The 21046-nt window shown below is 40.8% G+C and overlaps 1 long non-coding RNA gene across 1 annotated transcript; it reads left to right on the forward strand.

Moving 5' to 3' along the window:
* Positions 1-1658: 1658 nt before the first annotated feature.
* LOC142139242 (uncharacterized) lies at positions 1659-5600 on the forward strand. Its single transcript, XR_012688180.1, has 2 exons — positions 1659-2368; positions 2429-5600. It is a non-coding gene; the product is annotated as an uncharacterized LOC142139242 (long non-coding RNA).
* The last annotated feature ends 15446 nt before the right edge of the window (positions 5601-21046 follow it).

Here is a 21046-nt window from a genome sequence, read left to right on the forward strand (position 1 = left end):
TGTAATCATTCCTTTATCCCAACCCGATGATCTAGTGTATCCACACACTGTGCTTAGTGCAGGCCACCAAAGACTTTTCAAATCATTTCACACGAACCCTCACAACCAACAGACATTTAGGTATGCACCATTACCCCCTACATCTAGACACTGGCGTACCTCACCTAATCACCTGCTGGATGTGGCATACAGGGCACTAGTAGGTGCAATATCTTAAGAAATCGGAGCTACTATTGTTGGTATTTGGGGGAGTTGGCTACAATGTGATCTGTACTGTAGATTGCTATACTTTGGATACTGGTGGGGACAATGAGCAATACTGGATACAATATAACGCGGAACTGGTGCATAAAATGTATTGAACCCCGGTTAGTACAGTGTGTTAGCGCTGATAACTACAATATGCTGGGCACTGGGGATGTACTCTATGCTGGCCGTTGTCTGTATCATGGGCAATATTAGTATGCTTTGCAATAAATAGACTCGCTATTTGCAGTGTAACACTGTGCACTGTTTTTGCTGTTAGTTGCAAACAGATAATCTACTGCTGGGTGTTTGCTAACCAGAACTTTTTTTCAGCCACACTGACCATATTGGCCCTACTTTGTGCTGGGCAAATTATACATACACAAGGGCTCATGTACAGTTGGATGCAAATGCTACGTATAATACTCGTCTTACTTCTGTGTACTAGCTGCAGTTGATGTCATATGTAGGCTGATTCGCATCTTGCGATTATGACTGATAAGGTTGTGTAAGGGTGTGTTGGAGCAATTGTGACTTATGTAGACTGAGACACATATGCACCTAACAGGAGATGGGAAACTTGTGGGTGCTCGATCACCGATGTAACTTACAAACTGATAATGATGACGATCAGCTGAGATGCGCCTGGCACAACATAGCCGTGTAAGATGTTGTCTTTATTTTGTATACATTTTACATATACGTTTCAGATAGAAATTGCATCCAACTCTACATGAGCCCCATAGTTGGAAATGTGGCCACTAATTCAGATGCCTTCTGCTAGTGTAGAAATGACCCCTTTGTGTTACCTTCATTGAAAACTCACTTACAGGTTTGTAAATTTGCAGCTTCTTAACAAAATGCATCTAAGAAAACAAAATGGATAAAGCAGACAGATAGGGAAGATGGATACATGGTATCTGTAAATATCCATTATTCTTTCTTAAAGGTTGATTATCGCAGAAACCAGCAACAACAATTGTTTTAATGTGGACTTGTCATCTACAGTGGATTTAAATAGTCTACACACATTATTGAAATTGCAGATGTTTGTGATGCAAAGCCTGAAATAAGACCTTTTTCCACCTTTAACGTGATCTTGCAATCATCAAAATTCAAATGAAATAAACAATCTTTAGGAAAATACGTGAAAATAAAATATAAGTGCATAAGTGTGCACACCCTTTCATAATGGGGCTGTGGCTGTGTTCAGAGATAGCCAATCACATTCACAAATCATGCTCAAAGGTAATTAGCATACACCTGCCAGCAATGAAAGTGATTGTGATTAATCCCAATTAAAGATCAGATGTTCCTGTAGGATTTCCCAGCAGTTTTCTTAGCTACATCCTACTGGAATAGCCAGGGATTGGAGCTTTCATTACATCTAGGTGATCTCTTGAAATGTACCAATCAGGAAAGGGCTATACATATTTTTCAAAGCCATTACATGTACCATGAACACCGTGAAGACTGTCAATAAGTCGAGAAAATGTGGCACAACAGGGACATTGCCTAGATCATGACGTCCCTCCATAGTAAATGGCAGGGCAAGGAAACAAGCCATCATTCAATCTAATCAAAACATTGTATGGTCTGATGAGACCAAGGACAAGCTTTTTGATCATAATTCTAAAAGACAACACAGCTCATCATCTAAAGACACCGTACCTACCCTGAAGCATGGTGAAGGCAACACTATGCGTTGGGGCTGCCTCTCTGCAGCTGGGTCAGGTGCTCTAGTCCGGATAGAGGGAATAATATATAGCTCCAAAATCCGCTGGCCTCTGTCAGAAAGCTGAAGATGAATAAAAATTTCACCTTTCAACATGATAACAATCCAAACCACACATCCAACCAAGGAATGGCTCCAGAAAAGGAAGATCAAGTCTTGGAACGGCCCATTCAGAGACCAGACCTCAACCCTGTGGGATGACCTCAAGAGGGCTGTGCACAGGTGATCCTCACAGTTTGATGGACCTTGCATTTTTGACAGACCCTTATTCAAAAAGACTCATTGCTATAATAAAACATTGCTATAATAAAGGGCATAGGTGCTTCCACATACAGTTTAGGTGTGTGCAACCAGGGTTTTTAATTTTCACTTCTTCCTCCTAAAATTGTCTATTTGTTTTTCTACTTGAATTTTGTTGGCTGTAAGGTAAATTAAAGGTGGACAAAGGTCTGACATGATTAATATTAATTTCATGCTTTACATTCCAAACACCTGCAATTTCCATAAAGGTGTGTCCACCTTATATCCACTGTATACATAAAACCAAACTATCATATTTAAAAAATAAAAGTATTTATCTAGTTTTGTGTTAATGCGCAGAAAACATGTTTTACCTTTTAATTAATCCCAAAAGTACAGCTGCTTTTTTCGATCTACTAGATGACCTGCTGCATCTATCTCCTTCTTCCTGTCATTTTCATAGAATATCACCGATACTCAGGATAGGCTGTCAGCATAGGAGAAGGGGGAGTGGGGGGTGGCGTAAGAGTACATCCTGTAACTAAATATAGTGTTTCTGGGGGGCATGATATACAGATAGCATTTTTTGTTCTGTTTAACCAGTAAAATTTAAGATGAGGAAATAAGTCAATTTAAATATACAAAATATATTTTCTTATCCCAGTAATTCTGGAGGAACAAAAAATTCTATATAGGAGTTAGATTATCACATGCCAGACAATATCTACATTTCTAGAGACTCTCTAATATTCTTTATATACAATATACTTATTTCAATCCATCATTATATTTCCATATTACATCATATATTAAACACATCATTATATATTCATGTTTCTAAACAGTGTAATGTAAAATGGACTCGTGTACATGTACAAAAATATGCTTTATGGCTTGATTGTACTCTAATGCTCCTATATTAACACACATTTACATAGATACTGGTACAGTCTTTCAATATGTCTTCATTTCTTTATTTCATGTTACTATTTTATAGTATCCATCTATCAGAAAATGTCACATGTGAGCTACTTACTCATTGCTGCCATATTTGCACATACATTCATGGGGTCCTGGAATGCTACTGAAACAGCAACAAGCAAATTCTCTTCTAGTACCATAAATCATTTTTGGGGAGATATGGGCAAGAAGGTGATGGTATGATGTGAGATTGTCAATTAGAAAAAATATATATTTTTATTTAAATTACAAAATGTAATAAATTAATGGACTAATTAAAATAAACAAATAAAGTTGTTTGCTATTAGTTTAGCCAGAAGAGGCTCAAGGAATCTGGGGTTTTCAGCTGTTGTAGAACTACAAGTTCCAGCATGCGCTGCAAGCCATAGCGCTTGTAGGTCCAGTCTCAGGACTTGTTGTCCCACAATAGCTGTAGGGATTGCCTACATTGGTCCTAGACGTAGTAACCAAGTTACCTTGTGAAATGAATGTTTGACAGGTGAGCACCAGCTGTTCCGTCTTCTGTACATCCTGTAGCATTTTCCAAAGCTCTTCCCCCTGTAGAGCAGAAGAAATCAAATAAAGCCTTTCAAGTTACAATTTTCTTTTATGGTAAAATATAATTGATAAAACTGATCAGAGACTGAATAAATACCAAGGCCAAGGCTCTCCATTATGTTCTTATAGAAGACATGGCACCCCAGACATCTGGATATAAACAGAGATAAACTCCTTGCTTCCTCTAGACTAGTGCAATCTGCTAAAAACACATTTGCAGCCAATAATCGCTTGCCCGGTGCTCTCCAGTATAGAACATTCTGTCCTGATGCATTTCATGTCCACTTATTATTGTCCAGCTGTTTGATGGCCAATCCTTCTTGTCCTATCTATGTACTTGTCACTGCTCAGGTATCACCACAAAGCCCCCTCCTATCACCTAACTTCTAAGCCGAGAACCTCTGTGTTTTCCTCGTTCAGAGATGAGGCTGCACTAGCCCAGACTGTGGATAAAAATATACGCCCTAACATCCCTTTGTCAACAAGGTTGCACAATTCACCCTCTTGTGAAATAATGATATAAAAAAATAAATTCCACAGAAGAGGAGTCAAGAGCATTGATTTCAAGAATAAAAATCTGTCCAGGAAGTTTCTGGGATCTATTTGCACTTATGAAAACCATGTGTAGAAGAGCTGTGCCAAGGGACAGAGTGATTTTTTCACCATCTGGCTGGGGTCCTCTTGACTCCCACCTCTTTCTTCAGCTTCACTACCTCTGAGAGTCCCATTGATGAAAAGCAGGAAGTTAGCCAGTTAACCCAGTGTATTCCGGAGGTGCTTGTTTTGGTTCATCCCAGGGTTATGTTTTAGTTTTTTTTTTCTTTGTCATATATCACTGTGTTCTGGAATACAGCCATTGTTACTGCCATTAACCGTTTTTAGCCAGAACATTAGTGCAGGTTGGATTAATACAAAACAGATTCCTTTACATAATTGTCATGAGAGGAAATGGGTGGATTGCACTGTGGTGTTAGGCATATTACATTAAAGTGAAAGTATCATACAAAACAGAAGATTAACACAAATAGTTTTTTTATAAAATAGACTAAGAGCTAGATTTACTAAGCTGCGGGTTTGAAAAAGTGGGGATGTTGCTTATAGCAACCAATCAGATTCTAGCTTTCATTTATTTAGTACCTTCTACAAAATGACAGCTAGAATGTGATTGGTTGCTATAGGCAACATCCCCACTTTTTCGAATCCGCAGTTTAGTAAATCTAGCCCTAAAACTTGTTCACACATTCTCGCTGCAGATTAGTAATAATTATGTCAGTGGATTATCAGCAGCCATATTGTCCTTGTCAGTTACATCCTCCAACGAGGTCTAAAACAATGGTCTGCAAATCGTGTGTACAAAAAGCTTGGTAGTGAAGTAGAAATCATAGGAATGGTTTATAAAGTATTCAGTGAGCATTGCCCATACTCAGCAACTAACATAACAAATAGAATTGTTTCTCTGTTACTGACTAACATATGCTCTCCGCTGATTACACAAAACAATTAAACTTGGAGATGGAAGACAATTATCAATCAAGCCGCTGTTATCATCATTTAAAATATTTAATACCTTAGGACTTGGATTACTGATGGTATTACTATAACTTCATGTGTCATACACAAATTCCTACTTCCTACCTGTACCATGCATAATAAGTGCTAGAAACCTGCTACGTTGCCATTGTTTTCAGTCATCCTTTGGATGGGTCATAGTTTTGATTTTTATTTGCCAGTGGAATCTCCCTGAGCAGGTTTGTATCCTGAACACAATGTTTTCATTTCCTGTCTTCCCACATACTATGCATAACATCCGAAAAAGTAATTTAATAAGCACAAAATAAATCTTTACATGGAAATCTGTGAATGTGAATCTCCAGACTATTTATTTCTTGGGGACATGTCTTAATAGATTTAATTTACCTATTATTTGGATAAAAAAGGAGAACACAGTGTTCAGGTGTGTTTGACACAGGCCTGAGCACCTGTATTTATCTCCTGTTTAATCATTTGTCTTTCAAGTGGGCTGTGGTTGGGCAACCTGTATCCAATCAGATCATCAGAATGTTTACAGCAGCACAGACTATTTCAGGTGATGAGTATTCTGCTCTTGTGGGAGGCAGAGACCTGTGCGATCATGTCATATTAGTGAGAACAAAGCTGTATGAGAAAGGGGCAGTAGTGTCAGGATGGGAGGAAAAGAATGAGGCATGCTGGGGGCAACAGAATGAGTAGAAAGAGCAGCACTCCAGCAGAACAGAGTAATGAGGTTAGGCTTCTATTAAATTGATGCAGACAGAATGTGGTATATAAATAATCTGTATATGAAACAAAGTTCACACATCCCATTTGTTGACATTTGGGAGCACCCTAAAATCTGAACAGATTACTTGTCTCAATGGAACTTGAAATCAGCTAGATCTATATTTACTTGGGTTAATAGTTATGTATTAGTCATATGTGCATAGGAAAAAAGTCATCCTTTATAATCCCAAAAATCCAATCCAAATTAGTTGTACAGCATAAATTTAAATGATAAATCCACTTTCAAATAAGAGCCTTCAATTAATATATGCAGCCCACCTATACACATTTGCAAATAATAAATGGTTCCGTATTGCAAATAATGCCCTCATGTTCTAGTACTCTTTTTTTAAAGGTCTGTTGGTCCTTATGTATTTGAGATTACATGTGCATATTAGACAGTAAATCATCCACAGGTGTTACAATCACTGAGCACTATAATATATATTTTAATATTTTGCTGTTTCACTAATTTCAAAGGATTTTAATGAGTTAACAATAAAGTTTTGATTTTTCAATTTTGAGGCTATATTAATTTAACTAGATACCCTACTAAAAACAATCCTCTGGCTGTCAGTGCACTAATTCAGATAATCTCTAAATAATCTCCAACCAAAAAAGTTTTCAGCGTGAGTATGATTACAGTGCAAGGCAATCAGTTGCTGGGGATCTGTACTCCTCTATCACAAAATGTAAACAACAAGAAAATGGTGCAACTGCGCTAGAACAAAATTATGTAGAGATTTGTGAATATTAATTTAAATAATTTTATTAAACAACATGGTCATCAATTTCCATAGGAGCTCATATAGTCTATAAATTATTTATCCATATTTTCCAAATAACACAGGCACTTGTGCAAATATGGATCGGAGCAAACATAACTCTAATTCACAAATATTTAAATATGTCTGATAACTTCAAAGCATCTAATTAGCCAGTGGCCAGCTGACTCAAAGGTTATGTATAATCAAATTCAAACCTTAGTGATTTCAAAACGTTAAATATTGATCCACGGAAATGTGTTCATCCACATTGCTAGCAAAATTATTATTATTATTTTTATTATTATTAACCTTTATTTATAAGGAACCACAATATTTCTGCAGTGCCGTACAGAGTACAAACAGTTGAGCTTACAGGCCAAGACCGTACAAAACAATAAACAAATAAAACCAAGACTCCAATAGCTCCAAGCATAGCTAGTACAGTAAAGTTGGAGGAGAAGAAGTGGTATAGAGACAGGAGGAAAGAGGGCCCTGCTAGTAAGAACTTACATACTAAAGGGAGGGGAAACAGACTGCAAACGCAAGGGAGTCAGTGGAGGGGATCATGTGCAAGAGGAGCAAGTACAGTGACAGGGGAAGAGAGAGGAGATCAAGCATGAAGAGGTTAGGTGGATGTCTGGTAGGCTTTGAGGAACAGATGAGTTTTAAGTGCTCATTTGAAGGAGGACAGATTAGGGGGCAGTCGGATGGAACATGTGAGGTTGTTCCATTCTGGCATGGGAAGAGATGATCAGCGAAGGAGGAGAGGTGGCGGTCATTGGCTGATCGCAGGGAGAGGGAGTGAGTGTGAATGGAGAGGAGGATGGAAATATAAGGGGCAGTGCAGAGTGAAAGGGCCTTGTAGTTGGGAGTGAGTTTGAAAAGGATTCTGTAGGGGAAGGGGAGCCAGTTGAGTATAGAACAAAAGGGGGGGGGAGAGGTAAGAGTGGGGGAAGCTGGTGAGGAGAAAATTGCAGTAATCCATACGGGAGATGAAGAGTGCTGGGATAATGGTTTTGGTGGCATCCTGAGATAGGAAGGGCCGGATGCGGGCGATGGTGCACAGTTGGAAGCGACAAGAATGAGCACAAGATTGAATGTGGGGGGGGCAAAAGAAAGGGAGGAGTCAAGGGTGACACCCAGGCAATGCAGTTGGGTTACAGAAGAGATGGGGGTGTTGTGAACAGTGATCGAGAGATCAAGGTGGGATGAAGATTTAGAAGGAGGGAAGACAATGAGTTTCCTTTTGGCAATGTTGATTTTAAGAAAATGAGAGGACATCAAGGAGGAGATGGCAGAAAGACAGTCAGATACATGAGAGAGGAATTTGGGGGGGATCAGAAGAGGAGATGTAGAGTTGACAGACTACTAAGGGACAAACTAGGGGAAAGAAGAAGAAAGAATCAGACTTGTTGGACCATAGAGTGGTTCCAGAGGAGAGACTCTTTTTTCCATATGCCCCTACAACAGGAGATATGGGACAACAACCTAGATGACTGTCAGGCCCGAGGCCTTCTGGAGAGTACAATGGAGCAGAACACTAACCGGAATTAGCACTACTGAACTGGTAGGTGCGGAGTCTAACGTACCCCTGGTATTCGCCAGGGACCCCCGCAAGGAGATTTGGACTTCGCTGCACAGGGTACGCAGGTCGCGGTCCTACTTGCTAGTTGCCGGTGTAGTGTAGAAGAGTCAGACGGTCCGGGTCACTCCAAACGGGATATACGGTGCCAAGGGAAATCCAAAGAGTAGTCGCCAAGCCAAGGTCACAGTACAATATGGGTCACGTAGATAGCAGAATAGTCGCCAAGCCGAGGTCACAGTACAATATGGGTCATGTAGATACAGAATAGTCGCCAAGCCGGGTCACAACGAAGAGCAGGAACGGATGAAGCACACAGGAGCACTAAAGCACAAACCAGGAACACAGGCTGATAACCTGTTACTCTGGCACCCTAATGGCGCCAAAGCTAGGTTTAAATAATGGGGGAAAGCCGCTGATAAGAGAGCTCAGGAGGCGGCGCTGATCGGCAGCAGAAGCGTCCCGTTGCCTAGCAACGGGACGAAGGCAGAGCGCATGCGCCCGACATCAATCCCAGGAGGCGGAAGTCGATGCCGCCACGGAGGGTCAGACGTCCGTTCCCCGACTGACAGGGAATCAGCGGGGACGGCGTCTGACAATGACGTCAGGAATGAAAGACCCCACACATTCTAGGAGCTGTTCCATCTGGTCATCTCACTCATCCAGAAGGAGGACACCCATTTAACGAGACCCATATCTGCAGAGCAGAGACTGGTTGCTACCCTGAGATTTTTTGCCCACAGGAAGGACACCGGCTGATCTCAAATACAGCAATGCAATTTCACTCAAGCTCTGTGTTTGATCATACCTGAGACCGGTGAGACTATTGTATAAGTTCTGCATGGACAGTATATGAAGGTTGGTAAAAGAAATAGTCTGTTTTAATTTTTTAAATTAAAATAGAAACTAAACATATTACAAACTACACAAACAACATATATAGTGCAAAATACAGTATATATGGATAAGCACTGCTTTTGGTCTATATGTTTTCGGGCTATGGAACCCATCTCTGCACATCAGAGATGGGTTGAAGATGGAAAAGCAAAAATGATATTTATGAAAATTGAGGGCAAAAATTAGTTTGGATGTAGAGGGGTAAGAAACCAATATCTGATGTACAGACCAGAGATGGGCTGAAGAAGGGAAAGCAAAACAAAAATTTTAACTTAAATAGGGCACACATAAACCATATAAAAACTTTTTGATACCAAAAAAATCATATGCTATTGGGCTGCTCACTTGAGCCAAATTGTAGCCTTCTTTGCTCCCCCGGCTACTCTGTCGTGGGTTGACATTGAATCCATCTACCTCAAGCTCCCGTTCCTTTCCAGCATATGATGCCTTCCAATGCAATCTTGATCACCCCTTACAGACCATTGCTCCACCCTGTCCTTCTTAGCTCGCCTTCCTCCCCTCCTATCCTGCCCATCTGGAGAAATCCTTCCTTTCCTCCTGGGCACTCCTCGGCTGTCTCTAGTGTCTAGTTTGCTTCTGGTGTCCGATTTGTTGGAGATCTCCTATTACAGGTGGGTTTCTCTCTGGTTTATTGCCCGGATGAAACAGATCAGCTATTATTTACATGATAAGGACGATAAATTTAATCAGAATTGGGCATCCTGGCTTTATCTGTGACCTCCTCACTTCTTCACCAGCCCCCTCCATTTAAGTCTTCATTGTCTAGTGGCTCCTTTGTTAAATGGCCCTTGGAGTTGTGCCCCTCCCCGAGAATATCGCAAGTATTTCTCTTTGCAATCTATTCTCCTCCTCTGGGGATGACCAGTGCCACCCCATCTCATATTCTTGAAAATGCCACTCCCCACATGCCCCATACAGGCCCCTCAGCCTTACTACATGCCCCATACAGGTCTCTCGGCCTCCCCACATGCCCCATACATACCCCTCAGACTCCCCACATGCCCCTTATAGGCCCCTCAGCCTCCCCACATGCCCCATACAGGCCCCTCAACCTCCCCACATGCCCCATACAGGCCCCTCAGCCTGTTGACAATGGGCCACACATACTTCTCTTGTTTCTGGAACAGCTTACATTTATTAAATGATAGTTCAGTCCTCTGTTTCTCAGATGATCGAGGACTTTAAGCAGTCTTTCATTGTGCTCTCTTAACATCTTTCTGAAAACAATCAGATTGTCTTGGTATACAATCAATTCACGGAAGTTCATGTCTCCCGCTGTTTCAACAATGCACCTCTGAAAACATGGCTGGTGCCCCTGACACCCCTTGTGACATTTGCTTGAATTGGAAGAATCACTGTGGGCATATGAACGTGGTCTTTTCTGCATCTTTGGAACTCATTGGGGCTCTATTAATACCCACTTCTCAGGTCCAATACAGAGAACAATTTGCTCCTTTGCAGACAATCTAGTGCCTCATCTATACTGCGCACTATACTGACCGGCCACCATTCTTTTGTTCAGAGTCCTATAGTCAACACATCCGTATGTCGCCACTCTTCTTTCTAGCTACCACTATAGGGGAAAAGTAGGGACTCTATGTTTTCTCTATCACATCATTTTTTAACAAACTCTTTAAATGGCTTCTCACATCATACAGATCAGCAGGGGCTAGTCGCCTGGCCCTTTCCCAAGAGGGTTTCTTGTCAGTGAGTGGGATCTTATGGCAGACTCCTCTGGCCAATCCTAAGTCCTAATATTCTAGCGAGATCACTTTTTTCCTTTTCAGCATTTCTTCAGTCAACATCTCCAGCTCTGATGGGTCAGCTTCCATTCCCTCAAAACAAAAAAAGCTGTAGACTGTTGAAATCTACTACATTTGCCTTGCTAGCTACCTCTGTTTCCTTCTTACGATAAGCCGCTAGGCACATAGGGTGTATGGTTACTGTCTGATGATAATCTATGCCACCTGGTTGGGCTAAGGTGTTGAACAGGTGTGAGTTTGTGCCCACAATAAGATGCACTTCTGGCTCAGGACATAACAAGGCAATTACAGGCACCTCCATCTCATCACCTGCTACAGTTTGTGGGAATTTCAAGTCGACTGTAATGTATCCCAGGTAAGGGTAGCTTTGTTCGCTATGTCCCCAGATGTTCAGTCCAGACAATGGCTGTATGTCCAAATCAGACAGACGTGGACATACAGAAAACAACTTCTCAATTACAATGGACACCTGTTAGCCACTATCTAGTAGGGCAGTATATTTGTATCCATTAATCAGGGCAGGCACATGTGGAGCTTGGCTAACTAAGCCAGGCGGCAGTCTACTCAATGTATTCAATAGATTCCCCATGGCATTTACTCTCACTCTGTGGGGGACCAGTTTGGGGTCTTCTGGTCCCCCTTCCTCATTTCCCAATGGAAGCTCAGAATTAACTGTCTTTTCCAGTGCCGTTTTTGGATCCCAAGTGTTGGGACACCTCCTGGCTATATGTCCCACTTGGCCACATTCAAAGCACTTCCTGGGGTCACCCCCCTTTGCTGATCGACTCTAAAGTCTCTAAAGTGGTGAAAGCAAGGCCCTTGGGGCCTCCTTGGCCAGTTGAATAACTTTCAGCCGGTTTAATTATTATTTTTGGGCACAGAGAATCTTACTTAGAGTAACTCTTCCACTTTCACATTGGGTTCAGATTTTAAACTGACCACTATGGCTTTCTGCGTCAACCAATCTCTGATATTAACTAATGCTTCTTCCTGCTTGACTTCGTGTATCATCTTGTTGAACATGGGTGCAGTTACTTCTTAGTTTTAAAGCAACTGGATCGAAGGATAATGCCCCTCTTAGTAACGGTGACATGCGACTCTTTTTCAGTTTACCAAGGATCATTCCTTCTTTTTCTACGATGAGGTATATTAGTCTGTCTAATCGATAAATATTTAGACAATCTCTACCCCGACTCTTGACATGTGTTTCTCAGCTCGCATAGCAGGGCGGCAGCATCTTCAAATATCCTGAACTGTCTCTCCAACACTGATACATAGTCTCGGGCGGTGGCCTGAGGATCACTCCGGTGGGTAGCCTGTACAATTTCCATCACTGGTCACTGCAAACTTTCCATTATCCTTTTCTTTTTAGCAGGACAGTGTCAATCCTCTAGATATAAGATGGCAGTGTCTTTCCATATTTCATCTTCTCCAGTCGGAGCAGGCTAAGTACCCGAGAATGAACTCCATCTCCTATACCCGCCAAGATGTTGGGATTTGCCTAAACTGCTCTACAATTTTGTTCATGGCCCCTAGGAACAACTGGTGATGTGTTTCAGACACTTCACTTGAGATTAGGGATGAATTTTCCCATTTCCAAGTATCTGGGAGCTGTACACTGGAGTGACTCTCCTCCCCTTCAACAGAGACAACTCTTGCGTCTTCAATCAGCCTAATGGGTAACACTATGCTCCAATGTCGAAGCCATCCATCAGATATGACTCCAGAGAACAGTTCTTTATGTAACCCGACCATCCAATATCATAGTATACTCCCGGGTCTGGCCATCATCACGTCTGACCAGAACTTTAGGCCTCTGCATCCCTGTTCAGTCAGCTGTTATCTTCATCCATAACATCAGACAGTTTGCTACTTAACACAAAACAGCACTTCTGCATCTCTAGATAGCTGTTCACACCAACCATAAACTTTGCCATGGTGCTCATCTTCAGTATGCAAACTCTGAGTTTGTGACACAAATCTCAGCAGTGCCTCCAATGTAACATTCCCTTTCTTACGCTAGGTAGTGAACTCATAATCCCAGTGTTGTGAGGCAGAAATGCTGACCCACCATGCTGCCTTTCCATTTTATCCTTCTGGAAGGTGTAAAGTATCAAATCAACAAAAATGTTCGAAGATAGATACAATAAGGTGCATAAAGTTAATTCCTTCATCAATTGTAACGGTGGAGTGATTGATTGTCAAATATATAGGAATGACCAACATAGAGTAATGGAACATGTTGGCAATATTCGGAAAGCGGAATCTAATTTGAAACAAATGAAACCACTAATGATAGTGGCTAAATGCTTTCTAAAGAAATCCTAAAGACTTAAGAGCTTTCAGAATACAAAAGGTTGAATAAGGTATAAGAGGAAGCGACATCAAAAAGGAACTCCTCAGAAAGGAATAAAACATTATTTTTCTTGTGGACACTTTCAATCCAAAGAGACTCAATAAGAATAACAACTTTTCTGTCTTTCTATAAATATCTCAATACCATTCTTACCAGTCTCATGACATAATATAATCATCAATATCACTTATTTTTGTACCTTTTACGGTGCATCACAGTTTGATTAAATCACAAATATCACTTCAACCATTCACAATTTATAATTGATGGCTTACTATTCATATGCACACGATAATAAATCACATGTTATTGTTATGGGAATAATATTTACATGCACAGCTTCATAGTCACTATAAATTGTCATGACTGAAGGAAGGTGTGGAGTCTAACGTGCCCCTGGTGTTCACCAGGGACCCCCGCAAGGAGGTATGGACTCAGCTGCAGGGAACACGCAGGTCGCGGTCCTTCCACGAGTCGGATAGCGAAGCACGAGAGAAATGTCAGACAGGCCGGTTCGGCAATGGTGCGGGAAATGCAGGTACACGAGGAGAATCCAAAGGGGTGGTGAGTCAAGCTGGGTCGGTAGCGTTCTGGCAGCGTGGTACAGAAGGGAGATCCAAAAGGCTAATCAAGGCAATCCGGGTCACAAGGGTCACAGGCAAACGGCAGATAATCAGGAGGTAGGCAAAGGTCAGGAGACAAGTTATCACAGGTACACTGGAAACGCTGGAGGACAGGTAGACCTGAAACTCTGGCACTGGAGGTGGACCCAAGAGAGGCTTAAATATGTCCATTAGCCAATGAGGCTCAGCGTCGCAGTGCTTGTCATAATTTTAGCGCCATAGCGCTTCCGCAATCCAGCGCCCCGTTGCCTAGCAACGGGGACGCTACTGAATCTGTAGCCGGGCGGCCGAGCGGGGCGGAAGTGACGCGTCTGGTTGCTAGTCCCGATCCCAAAAAATCTTCCGTCCCGATCTCTACAGGCGGCGCATGACATAAATGTTACAATTCCCACTTTATTACTTTTAGTCAACACTTTTTAATTTATCACACTAATAGATAGGTGGGCACTTGATTTTAACATTGCCATTTAATATTTAGATCATCCTTTTCACTATTAACCTCTACACAAATGATTTATCTAATACATCTGGGATTTAATAATGATTGCATATACCCATCACAACTTATGTCATTTATAATACACGATACAATTATCAGTACACAAAAATCACTTATGATATTTAATAATTTTATAACCTCTATGGGGCAAATTAATTTCCCAAAATATTTGCGCAATGTGCCTCTGGAACGGCTGCGAGACACATCGCGTGGATATTTTTTAACTGAAGTAACACCGATTTATGCTTGCGCCCCATAGAGGTGTGAGCAAAAATCTGCTTTACTTTTTACCATAATGCTGGAAAAATGCATGTCCTTGATGTCCTCAGGAACATCGCGGACAATTGAATCTGCCAGTATATCTGTAATATGCTTAAACACTAAAGTTATAATGATACTCACTTACCTTGTTGTGCAAGGGAAGGTATGTCTCCTGAGAACGAAACAGGATATGAGTTATCACAACCTACCTCTTCCCATGCAAAAGTGGAGGTCCCAATTCCAACTCGCTAGATAACAAAAAATAATAAAGACGATAATGTAGTGATATTAGCTTAATATGTGAGTCTATACAACAGTAATAACTCACTATGCAACATTTTGATAACTATTAATAATCTGCTATTTAACTCCTTGACAATTACAATGTGAAGAGTAGGAAAATACAGATATACTCCCTTGTTCCAAAATTGAGAATATAAAAAATATTTTTAATATATATTATTTTTTCCACTTCCATTGAAAAATGAAAATGTTTTATCTTTTACGTTATATCGGGTTATGCAAAATGCCGCTTATATAGTTTTACAGTCTACCGACAATACTGAAAAAATTACCTATTAATTTACTTACTATTATAATATGAAATAATAAAAAAAACAAAAGTTTACTTATTATGCAGGGGACACCCGCTCCTGGGGATGGAGTGTAATGCGGATTCTGTGCCAAATGACGACTGTCTTTTTTCATATAATGATGGGGCTTTTTGTAATTCCTTTGATAAAAAATAATTCATTATATTAATAAAATACATTTAACGAATGACAACAGTAAGTCAACACATGAGTAAAATATGACTTAATTAAGGATATCAATAATTACTACCAAGCTCAGGGTATAAACTTTAACAATTCCAAATGTGAATACAGATTTACCTTTCTTATACATGTTTCGATACCCTGTAATGAAGGTATAAGAAAAGAATACCAATTCTTGTGTACACACTATACACGTTTTACAAGCTTTACCTTCAGATCTGTGCTCTTCATCTGTTATAACATCGGCTGAAAAGATTGTGACTCTGTAAACTCTATGGAGACCTGGTCGTGATTGCATACACACTGCAAAATTGGAACAATATCATTCCATCATTAAACGAGAGTTTTAGCCCGTTTATAAAATCAAACGATACAATGTGTTTTGGAACGATAATCATTCATCATTGGAGTGTACACACTAATGCTATATCAGCCGAACGGTTGTTTATCGTGTATTTGGCCAAATAATTGGGTGAAAAAAACTGCAGTGTGTACCCAGCCTAAATCAGAGAAATATTAGGGTTTCCTTTCTCCTCGTCAAGTTCAATATAAACATCTAAAATGTTCAATCTAATTTATGGTATTGGGTGACGTACAACACCCATTTATGTGTTTTAAAAATGTACTGACAATAATTGGAATAACATACATAACAGTTAACTAGTAACTTTTATGAATAAGAATAACAAATCTCATGTCTATTTATAGAGATACTATAGCATTGTTTTTAAGCATTCCATACATTAGGTCAACTAGAATGACATGAAATTCTAGGATCTTCAGACACACTTTCTATAAGTGTCCCATAATTAATTAAGAATTTTGATCAGAATAGGATCAAAAAGTATCAATTTGAAGCAAGACCCATCAGGCATCATTCTGTTTAAGGGATAAACTTATTCTATTAAGAAGAAACAATGTCTTGCAAAGAGATTGGTTTTGTGTTTAACTCTTTAATCAGTCAACTACATCAAAGAGCTTGATGATTGTTTGAAGGCTGTATCGCTCCGTGTATGATCGATTTGCCTTGATAAAGCAAGTGAAACATGCATTGACGTTCTTGTTAAGTGTCTAAGTCCTCAGTATATTGTAATTAAGGAGGTATTAATAATGAGAGCATACTACAGCCTTAGAATGTGATGCAGTAACTACAAGGGAATAGATAAATGAGATATTATATTTATAAATAAGAGTACTGAAACCCCGTCAGTGCCTAACAAGAGGATACTAGCAGTGCATCCCAGACTGGAGGTTATCCTAGAAAGGATATGGTACATCTAAAATGCAACAAATTTATGTGAACTCGGATCTCTGAGACCGCCATGCGCTTTCCCTGACTTATGCAGTGGAAGTTGTAAAGGATGTAATACAGGTTTAAGTGAGGATAATTTAAGCATAACAACAAATGACAGTATAGCAAATCCATATTAATTAAGACACACGGAACAGCTAGCTTTTGTAGCAGAGATTGTAACAGTCCTGTGATTGTACCGCTTGCAACATAATGTATTAATGCAAATGAGGGATTATATTCTTCAAACTACATTGTAGTAACTCACATTTACTTTGTAGAAGTTATTAAAAGAAACTTACATTAAAATACACGTACTACTTCCCGTGAGCAATCAGTTAACATTGATAAGTAATAAGGCTAACATTTCAGACTTACCTCTATATCATTCATTGATTAAGACTACTACTATAACGAGTTTATATTTGAACTGACACTCAGCAGGCTTTTAATTTCACTGTCTGTGTATTCACTTTTCACTAAGCACTATAAAAACAATTTATACATTGTTTCCCTAATTTTGTATGATTTTTTTACAGAATTAACAATAAAGTTTTGCTTTTTATTTGGAGGAAATTAATTTTAATTAGATACGCTACTCAAAAAATCTTCTGTCTTAGTGCACTATTTCAGATAAACTCTGCTTTTTTGTTCTATGGCTCTAACAGTTTTGTATTAGCACCTCTACATAATTTAATAAAAATAGAGACTTAATTTCCTATATGAAATAGAGAACAAAGCTAAATCTTGACTCTCTGGTGCAGTAGTTTTATTTCTTGTTCGTTCTTTGCAAATAAAAATGGTACCTGTGCGGTTTTCTTTAGAAGATTCAGTGATGTCTGGTCCAATATTGTTTGGTTTATGTTTCTCTGGGTATCAGAGATTAATATGAAGCCTCCTGGACCATAAATGCCAACATTTTGGAACTCTCGTCATTGCTATCCATCCCCCACTGCTCAGTGCTGCCATTTGCAGTATAATACATTGGGGGTGGGGTGGGGCCAAGATGCTGCTGTTTATATTAATCTACACCCACTTCAGTAGGGAAGTGGGAAGGATGCGGAAGGGTGCACGGTTCTCCCTTAAGTCCCAGACAAATCCTAGAAACCAGGAGTCTCCTGGGCATTCCGGGAGAGTAGGCAACTATGCTTGGGACTGTCTGACATGTCCTCTCTTACTTCAAACTCCACTATGTGTTACTCCCTGAGCAGAATCCGTTCATAGCTCAGTGTTTTCCAAATCCAGTCCTCAGGGCTCCCTAACAGTGCATGTTTTCCATATCTCCTTGTTGGAGCACAGGTGTTTTCATTACTCACTGACAAATTTTAAAAGATCCACAGGTTGTACCAATTATTTCACTTGTGACCTGGAAAACCTGCACTGTTAGTGTGGAGCCTGTGTATGTGCTCATTCATACAAGCAGAACATGGAAACCAGGAGTTGTGCTATGCATTCTGTAAAACACCTTTTACTAAAAAACTAGACCAAACATAAAGCAACACGTGTTACAGCAGGCTGCAAAACAGCACAATGAAACAACACAGTGTTGAAATGTGGTATTACAGGCATGAAGAGGGATATCTAACAATACCCTCCCCATGTATATAAATGCCCCACCCCTTTTTACTATTACAAGTTCAGTCTATGTGGTGCATGTCTTACCTGAGAAGGGGTAACGGCGCATTTGGAGCAGGAGCAATTATAGTGTCTGCGAACTCCATGGTATCGGCGTTCACTCCGGCATAATCACAGGTGCAGTAGTTGAAACTAAAGCTTCTGTAGCTGAGTTTTCTTTGTGAAATGCAGGTAATCCGTTATGCTCCTGTAGTTGATCCAAGTATCGGTGCCACAGTACAGCAGGCTCAATTTCTACTATGTATGACAATGGTCCTCTACACTGTGTAACTTTTGCGATTACCCACTTCTGCTCTCCATGGTAGTTATGTACCCACACAGTCTCTCCTATAGACAAAGACCGAGTTCTGGTGCCACCTGAAACTCGGGACTGCTTAATGCGACGGTCACAAATCAATCTGCGAATATCTGGCTTGATCAAATCCAGTCTAGACCTAAAGTTCCTACCCAGGAAACATAACTGGGGTTTGATTGGTTCTGGCATGAATCGCATTCTTGTATTCAAACAAGAATTTGGAAAGCTTACGCTGTAATGTACCCTCGTCACTGTGCATGGCAAGGCATGCTTGCTTTAGGGTTTGTACAAAGCGTTCAACTCATTTGTAGCCAGTTGATATGAGGTGGAGGCAATGTGAATCTGAAATTCTTCTTTGGTAAACTGAGGCCCATTATTACTGTCCAACTGCTCTGGAACCCCTGTTCTGGTAAAAAAAAAACTCCTCTACATTTCCACTGTATGCACAGCTGTAGTAGAGGAGACTATTAAAACTTTGGGCCATTTGCAATAGGCATTCACCATCACCAGAAACATGGACCCCATAAACAGTCCCGCAAAGTCCACATGAATATGCTGCAACAAAGTAGACGGCCACTCCCATGAGTACAACGGTGCTGGTGTGAGCATATTTTGGGCAGATTGGCACCCGGAACACTCTCTGGCTATATCCTCCATCTGCTGATCCAACCCTGGCCACCATGCAAAACTCCTGGCTAGTGCCTTCATTTTGACCACACCTAAGTGGCCCACATAGAGTAACTCCAAGATGCTCGCTTGCAGTTTAACAGGAACGATGATATGCACCCCCAAGATTCGGCAGCTGGAATGAACTGTCAATACCTGCAATGAAAGTAAGGCACCAGCTGCTGGTGCAGTAGTGTAACCCACCCTTTTTGTGTTGCTGTTAGTACTTGAGCCAAGATGGGGTCTCAAATAGTCTTGCGTTTGATCAAACAGGTGGTTATTAGAAGACATTCCACGTGTGTCATCGTAAAAACATCCCCATTATCCTCATCTTTATGTATCAATGGGGTGGTCTGTAAAGGCAATCGTTACAATCCATCTGTGTTAGCATGGTGTGCGGTCCACCTAATTTCTATAGTTTAGCATTGTCCACCTAGGAACAGGGCTCAGTGCTGCCTCCTTGCAGTTGCAATTACAGGAATACCCTTCCAAGGATTAAAGATGGACAAAAGTGGTTGGTGATCAGTTATAAGAATTTCTTGTCATATAAATACTGATTAAACCATTTCATGCCCCAATCCAGGCTTAAGGCTTCCTAGTCAATCTGTGCAAAGTTATGTTCTGCCTTGGATAGCGCCTGGGGTGGGAAAGAGATTGGATGCTCCTGTCCACACAGCATAGTATATGACATAATGGCTCCAATGCCGTAAGCTGAGGCATCACAGGCCACTCTGACAGAAAGTCAAGCTTACAGTCCCATTTCTGACTCCGCTGGAGCAACTGATGTAATGGGTGTAGAACTGTAGCTAAGTTAGGCAAAGAATAAAACCCCAAGAAGAATTGAAGCTGGGACATGTCTTTAGGCAGGGGAGCCTCAAACACAGCTTCCATTTTTACCTGACATTTATGCAGTCCATTTGCATCAATGCTGTGCCCACAGTATGTGACAGAGGCTGTGATGAACTCACACTTCTCAGAGTCAAAAGAGAGAAGTGTGATGAACTCACACTTCTCTCTTTTGACTCTGAGCTCATATAGTTAAAGCCACTGCAACACCAGCTTCAGATTTTGAAGGTGTTCTGTGTCAGATGAGCCTGTAATCCAGAGAGCATTGGGTACCAGGGACCCCCTTGTAACGCTTGGTCCATGGCTCGTTGCCAAAGGGCAGGGGCAGAAGCAATACCGAACAACTATCAATTGTACCTGTAAAGTCCTTTGTGTGTATTAATGGTAAGGAACACCTTCGAATCATCCTCTATTTCCCTCTGCAGGTACGCATTAGCTAGGTCAATCTTACTAAACTTTTGTCCTCCTGCCAGATTTGCAAATATATCTTCAATCCAGAGAGCATTGGGTACCAGGGACCCCCTTGTAACACTTGGTCCATGGCTCGTTGCCAAAGGGCAGGGGCAGAAGCGATACCGAACACCAATCAATTGTACCTGTAAAGTCCTTTGTGTGTATTAATGGCAGGGCCGGATTTCCCGCTAGGCATCCTAGGCAACTGCTAGGGCCCAGCAGTACCCAGGGGGCCCTGCCAGAGCCGAAGGTGAGCGGGGTAGGCAAGGCAGAGGGGC

Source organism: Mixophyes fleayi, chromosome 2 (genome assembly GCF_038048845.1).
Source record: "Mixophyes fleayi isolate aMixFle1 chromosome 2, aMixFle1.hap1, whole genome shotgun sequence".
Taxonomy (NCBI): domain Eukaryota; kingdom Metazoa; phylum Chordata; class Amphibia; order Anura; family Limnodynastidae; genus Mixophyes; species Mixophyes fleayi.